This window comes from Glossina fuscipes, unplaced genomic scaffold, assembly GCF_014805625.2.
Source record: "Glossina fuscipes isolate IAEA_lab_2018 unplaced genomic scaffold, Yale_Gfus_2 116, whole genome shotgun sequence".
In the NCBI taxonomy this organism is placed as follows: domain Eukaryota; kingdom Metazoa; phylum Arthropoda; class Insecta; order Diptera; family Glossinidae; genus Glossina; species Glossina fuscipes.
In genome coordinates, this window is record NW_023998459.1 from 1,197,268 (window position 1) to 1,205,528 (window position 8,261).

Genomic DNA, 8,261 nt, shown 5'->3' on the forward strand with positions numbered 1-8,261 from the left:
GCTTAATCCAATCAATGCCAACATTGCAAAAGCAAAAAAATAAAAATAGTCCTTTCGTTACTAAAGTAGTAGCTACAGTTAATGTAAAAGCTGCAGGAACTCGAACACTAACTCCATCCCAAGCAGTAGAAAGCACAAGCAAACCGTTAGTTGAGAAAATCTATATGGTGAACAAATTTTTTAGTGTTTTCTTATTTTGTAAAGCAAGCAAGTGTTTCGTTACGATCGCAGTCACTCTTCCCTACCCCTCCTACCATTATTTATGTCATTATATGTTAGCCTATCACTACCATTTCTAAGTATGACTAATCCATTGCTCCCTATTGCTATTAATTCATCCGTGTTCTTATATACTCCATTTGCTGCGTTTAAGAAATAGTTTACCACCACTTAAACGGTTCTCCTCATTGCAAACATTTTGCCTTCCGATCACACTACAGTTTATTCCGTTCACACTTAATGTTTTTCAGCCCATTATATATTTCATTTTTCCACATTGTTACCGCATGGTCTTAAACACGTTACGTAAATAAACTACACGCATACGTACATTGTAAATATCTTCTTCATAAATCACCAGTTGACACTTTACTTAATTTATGGTCCATCGTATACCAAAAACGTTTCATATGTCCTCTCCTAACATTTTTGTGGTGGCGAATTCTGGGACAATTTCCACCTCTTTTCAAATGAAGTGATAACCATGGGAGGACAGGCGGAATGTACCCGTAAGACTGGGCGGATGAAGGCAAATACACTTGGCTTAGGGCTTTGTATCTGTACTGCCATGCGGAACACGAGTGCTTTCCGCAATGCCACTGGTGCTGAAGGATTTTCCGTAGGAACTCCCAAGTGACCGATGAACGGGAGCAAGGAAGCCCTCGGCAGGAAAAAAGGAAAACTGGAGGTGCCCGCCGACGGCTCCAAGTGATGATTAAAGGGGGAATGTGCTTTGCGGAGGAACACACGCACTAACAGCGACTAGTTCATCCTTTGAAAGGATGGAGCCCCCAAGTGGAATAGACTGCATGGTTCTTCGATCTCTTGCTCCTGTAGTCCGCTGAAACGGCCAAAGGCTGAGACTGTTGGCGACTCCAGTGGAACCATAAGCATTTTCGTGGTACAGGCAGTTGGTACTGCCCCCGCCTATAAGGAAGTAACGGAGTTAATTACACTGGAGATTATCCCAAACGTCTTTGAAGGATGAAAAACTGAAGGCAATACAAAGTTCTCGCTTGGACAGAATTTGTGGTCAGCACAAATCAAACTTAAAACCTCAATTTGCTGCCTGAAAGAAAGAAAGAGGCGACAGGGTGGTTGAAGATGGCAGTGCCACGTCTAAGGGTTATCTCGATCTCATGCAGTCGTCGGATATATACCTCAAGGAGAAAACACCGAGCCAACTGACATTCTTAAATTTCCGGAGGACCACAACAATGACTTAAATACTGACTACTGGAACGCTCCTAATTCTGGCAGTGGTGGAATCTTCGGCACTAGTGCTGAAGAAGTGTGGACACGTTGCCAGGTATGGTTTCCGCCCAGTTCCATTTAGACCTAGCGGCAATACTACTAGAACAGGCAACGATGGGAAGGCTGCGAGCAGCGACGGGCAAGATTCAACAAGCTCTGTCCGAGTAGTGGCGAGTGCTTCGTCGACTAAAAGAGCTACGAGGGAGCACAAATCTGAAAAAACCTGCTTTTATATCTCCACCAAGCACTCCTTTTGGCAATCCACCGCCCGTCTTCAGGAAGCGGGTCCAAGGTTGAAGGAACCACCGGTATCCAGGTACATGGCATCAAAAAGCGAGTTGACTGCGAAGCAAGCTTCCGTCCGCTGCATCCAAAGGCGCACGTTGTTAAGGTACGCCCTTCTAAAGTTGTGTGTGGGCGCCTCAAGTAGAAAAAATGGGCACATCAGGTGCATTCAAACACTGTGCTGAAGTCGGTTGTTCGGCTCTTGGTAGGAGATTCGCAATCGAAGAAGCCCTCATCCAGAAGCCATGAATAAATGCAGCTTCTATTCAAAGACTGCGCAGCAAGAAAGGTAAGTTTGTTTACAATTCCCGAGATAAGCGGCCTAGAACCGCCTTGTTCATCGGAGATTTTATAATGATCTTTCCATTCTGATAATTTCTATTGGGGATTCTAGTGGCGGTTTGGACTGTGATGCAATGATCATCATGCAGCGGTGATAGTCTTTGCGTATCTACCAGACGAGGCAGATATACCCACACCCAAAGTACGAAGACTTGTCCACTACTTCAAGTCCCGCATAGTAGACTGGTTGAACGGCTGTGATGCCAGCCCATCATACGGTTTGGAGCAGCTCAGGTTACAGTTCCACAGGTCAGTGCCTCACTTCTTCGAAAACCATGTTGATATAGTGTCATGTCAGATCCAAAGAGTTCCCAAAAATATAAAATGCGAATTCTTTCGTTTCGCAATCTCCGTAAACATGAACACGTTTCCACCTATCCCCAAAAGCTCAGAGAATATTGAACTTGAAGCGCAAGCGCTCTCTATAAGCATATAAGAGGCCTATCAAGAAAATTAAGCCCTGTAGAACAAACAAGCCGAAGAGAAACGGAGATGCCGAGGGACCGCAGGCTCGCTACCAAAATCTTCTGCATTGGACGCATGTAGACTGTCGGCCCATACAAATCGCCGCGACCAGACAGGTTGAGGTTGTGTATACTACAACAGGATGCAGAAAATTTTTTCCACAAATCGCTAGGCTTTAGAAAGCTATCATAGTAAAGGGGTACGTACTCCAGGGCTGAAAAAAGCCCAAAGTTGTTCGTATATTTAAAGGTGAAGTGATGAGAGGAGAAACAATGAGCAGCTACGAAAATCATATAGACTCGTCTGTCTAAGTTCCTTTCCCCTTGAAACAAGACAGGAAGCTTTAGCCAATTTTATGAGGAGAATCTATTTGGCAGTAAGACCGCTACAAAGTGCTAGTTTGCCTGTAATCGATCGATGTCATCGATAGCAAAAATATTAGTAGAAGAACTTATACTAAAACGTGGATTTTTCAAGAGAAATCAGACATTCAACAACACACTAATCAAAGGTACCTGCAAGCTGTTGCTTATAAACCAATAATCTCTGCCCCTTACCATCAAAAAATAATGGGAAGTATAGACCGCAGCCACTAACTATCAAACGAGTATTTCCTCTCCTTTGTAGAAAATAAACAGTAGCGCGGTACATACCATACTTTACTTTTGCATGTAATACCTCACCACAAACACAACGTACATGCCTGGCGACATTCCACAAAAAAGTCAAAAATCTGCGAATATTGATTTGATTGAAATTTGCGTTGCAGAGAGTTAGAAACTTATTAACACAATCTAAATTTAACAGACAAATGCAATACACAGTTAACAAAAATTTATAAAATTAGAAATAGAAGATTTACTATTATTAAGGAACCACGCAAAAAAAGATGAAGCACTATAAACTAATAAATATGAGTAAGCCTAGTGTTTTAATTGAAATTATAAGAATAAAAAAAGACTAGTAGTAAAAAACATTAAGAAATGTTCTTGTAAATAAAAACATTATCTTTATTCTAAGGAAAACGACAAAAATTGTACAGATATAAATATTGGGAGACACAGTTTCAATTTTATCAGAGATAACAAGTTTGACAAGAGCCCACGGAAGATTTTCGATATAAAAAAGCAATTGTATCAGAGAGGAGGCAGTTTTTCTTATAAAAATTCTATTGATTTTGATTGATATACAACTTCATGGCAGTTTTTCATATAAAAATTCCCTTGATTTTTGTTAACGTACAACTTCCTAGTAGCTCGTCTATAATTGCAGCGAAAATTTTAATGTTGTTGTCTACGGATTGCGCGCTTATATAACTAGACAACATAACACAAATGATCTTCCATTCTTGGCATCATTCCGGCTAATAGTAAAACATTAATGACTTCCACACCTGGCTCACCTGCTAGCCTATTGGTTTTATATTCTTGTCCGGAATACAGTTCGAAACGGAATGCGTATTCCATGAGACTACATATAACGAATAGGTTGTAGCCCCGCTTCTGAGGCTTATTAGGCAAACATTGCTTAAAAGGCGCGTTAATTCATCTTTTTCAGAGACTATGAGTAATCCCTTTTGTTGACGTGTTGGCTGATCTTAATTTGTATTGTAATCTTACCAACACAAATATAATTTATTCTACAAGGTGCTCCAAATATGAAAAGAGTCCCGATATCAAAGAAACTAAAATCAATCAGGGGATATTAAATGATAGCCTAACTCTTCGAGTGCATTATGAGAAAACCTTTAAAGACTGTCAATCCGGACGCGACATCGTCAAACTTATGACTAAACAATAGCCAAGATAACTTCCTAAAAAAAAGATACAACAGGGTAAGTGAAGTCTGTCAAGTAGTACTAGCTTATCTGCTGAACATTTCATCGTCGGCTTCCAAAAGATTGATAATTTTGGATGTTCTTTTAGGTTTATACGGCGTCCTCTTTGGTTTCTTGAAAGCAAACCAATATGCTCATCTTGGGGAAATAACTTGCCTTATTAGAAAAGCGAATTTATCTTTTTAACTTATAATAACTTCTTACTTCTCCTTTTCATTACATTCAGTCTAACTTATTTCTAAAAATGGTGTGGTTTTGGTCAAAGTTTACAATCTTATTGTTACATCGCTACATATTGTATAGTAAGTATTTCGTGGTGGTTGCGTCGAACTGTAATAGAAATGAGAAATACTTTCACATTGTATAGTAAATAATCCGTGGTAGTTGCGTCGAACTGTAATAGAAGTGAGATGCAATTTCATACTGTAAATAATCCGTGGTAGCTGCGTCGAACTGTAATAGAAGTGAGAAACAATTTCACATTGCATAGAAAATAATCCGTGGTAGTTGCGTCGAACTGTAATAGAAGTGAGAAACAATTTCACATTGTATAGAAAATAGTCCGTGGTACTTGCGTCGATTTACCAATAATGAACATATTGCTTCAGCAGATAAGGGCTTCATTTTTTCCTTGCTCTTAAAAATAAAATCATATATGTGTAGTTCAGATAATCACTAAAACCTATTATCTGGACCCATAACCCCGTCATCATTATCGGCAATTGTTACTTCAATACATCTGCCATAAGACAGATATGTATAGGCGATTGCCATTACGTTAAAAACGTCTTAGCCGCCACAATATGTGAAAAATGGCACAAAACTACTACATTCAATAAAAACGCCGTCAAAAGTTAAAAACGACATGTGTTAAGACATGTTTTTTTTTGTAACGAAAATACCTAAAGAAATATAATACTATATATAAGATAGATAAAATGATCAAAAATATTGCTACCTTGTTTTTTACGAACGTAAAAGATATGGGTTCAACTAAAAACGCATTTATTATTATTTCCAAAAAAAATGAATTATAAGTTATTGATTTTTTTTCCCTATTATTAGCGGTGTTTAGAAGTGTATTCCTAAGACTTTAATAAACCCTTTTCATTTAATACATACATACATTTATTACAATAATGATTTGCATTTTATAAAAGTTAATAAACAAAAGAATGCGGTACTATGTTGTGGATTTGAAGCTTGGATAAATTCAAATTAGCTAAAATTTCTAATAGATGGTTTATAATAATAATACAACTATTATACAATTAAAATTCTCCTTCAATTTAATGTGTCTCGCGAGAATTTTTACTATTTAAAACGCAATTTTGTTTCTTTCTCTAGCTAAAGAAATATTATTACTTGGAGTGCTGGGAACAACTGTAGACATATTAACATTAAGCAATCGCCATACACTTTTTGTTGAAGCTTTGAAGAAGAATATTTACAATTGGGTCGAATGATAACATAATATACACATATAAATATGAAACATTCTTTATATTCAGTTCCATTTTATAACGATTTCTTCTTTCGCTTTATTTTGTTATCGAAAAAATTGGTTAGAAATTTACTGCATTAGGAAAAGAGTAGTTCTATAGTTCTCTTTTTGAGAACAAAGTACAACTCGCTAAGAAGCTCACTTAACGCGAGTATGTTTTTCATTGGTTTAATAAGTCCTGAAAAGTGAAGAAAAGTGATATTTTTGCTTTCTTAGATATTTTTAAAGTAGTCGTGATGCTAGTCATGCAAGTGGCAACGTAAGTATTTAAATTTAAGCTAGGTTTCCATTCAACTTTTGCTGCGACTTGCATTATAATTACGAATTAATTAAGTACTTTGACATTATAAGATTTAAAAAGGTTCAAAAAGTGAACTTAATCGTTTTGGCAACTGAAGTTTTCATTCGCCGTAATACTTTGCGGGTCCTTTCGATCCATGAGCCATAAAATTAAATATTTAATCTCGTATTGCATTGGAATTTGTCTCATGTCACTCTTTTATTGGTAGTGACAGATACGGAACGACTTCCAAAATAAATTTTTAATGAGTGCGACCAACACTTGGTTAATTATGAAAGCAAGATTTCTTATATTTCGAAATGTTATTGGTCTCAATAATTAAGTCGTAATGAATATACGATTAAAACATACTTGTGCTTCCGGTGCAAACGAAATCCTTCGGTTGTGACTAAAGCAATCAATTAAAATTTATTTAATTAATAATAGCTCGAGCAATTTTTTTTTGCTCAATTTGTACAATGGATTCCGAAAGCTTCGACTTGAAGTTAAAGTACATTGCCTGTGTCTTCATCAACTAGTTCAGCAGAGTTTTGTACAATTTGTAAAGAAAGAAAACAAAGATATAACGTTTAAGCATACGCATTCATTTTACATTGCATACATCCGCAAGATTAATGCAGTTTAAAACAAGAATTTTGCAATATAATTCCTCTATGACAACCAAATACTACATGACTTACTTCATGATAGGCTAAATGTTAAAATGGCTCACGCTTTCCGTTACTATTGATTGTTCTGAGTTAGTATTCGCTGTGTAGAGTTGCATTTATAAGTTACAAACAGCTGAACGAAAACAAAAATTTTAAATTTGTGAAAAGTAAATTGGTTCCTGTAAAAGGTAAAAAAATAAATACGCGACTTTCAATTCGTCTTACAACATTACACATTCTTTACACGTGGATGCATATGTTAATGTGTAAATATATTATTTAAATTAAACTAAAAAGATATGTATTAAAATTCAAAGTTAAAATTCACGATTCAAAGTTTTCTTAAGAAATGAAATTATGAAATTATATGAAACAATTTCACTTCATTCCATTTTATCAAAAATTTTACATGATTTTGTTTTCATTTACGTTTGTATGATATTGTTATTGATTGTACCTTTGTAAACAAACAAACTTCAAATTTTCTCTTTATTTTCGAAGTAAATTTCGAATGACATAGGCCCCACATAACTCGCTGCCAAATAAGAGCCTCCCAGTAAGAGAGAGTTAACCAACATATAAATAAATTTGGCAATTTAAGAGAGAAATTAAATTTGGCGACTTAAGAGAGAGATTAAATTTGGCGACTTAAAAGAGTAATTAAGAAATTAAAGTATTAATTTTGGCATGCAATGTAGCATTTTGAATCTAGTCTCCTCTTTTCTTTTAAAAGAATCACCATTAGATTTTGATTTTTTAACAGACTACCATTAGAATTTCATATTGTTAACAGAGATTACGATGAGATTTTTAACATTGCATGGATTTGACGGGTAACTCTAGACTTTTAAGGAAAACCTGAATAATTTTGTGCTTCTTTTTCTTCATGAAAAAGCGTTGCCATTTATTGAAAGTAAGTATACATACATATATATATACACTATCTAAAACATCATTCGACCTAATTTTAAAGGGTTAAAGTTTCTTCTATAGAATAGCATCTAAAATTGCAAAAATTTCCTACATACTATTTTTATATACAAAATTAAACATACTAATGGGACGCTTAATGAACCTAGTAGATGTTATCGCTTCGACAGCATAATAAAATGGCTCAGCCTTTCAACGATGACAAGACGGCTATAAATTCGAATAATTCGAATTTAGTAAACATAAAAACAATTATCGGCGAATTTCTTCTACAACGTTCTACTAAATTTCAAGTCGCTTGTAATAAATAAGAAAAATAGTCAAAAAATGGCAGCTCTGTTAAATGGTTAAATGGTAACCCCACTGTGTTATCTAACGGACCAAATTATCTAACGGACCAAATTATCTAACGGACCAAATGAGAGACTTGAGACTTTGAGAGAGTGTTGAGACTTTGAGAGAGTGTTGAGACTT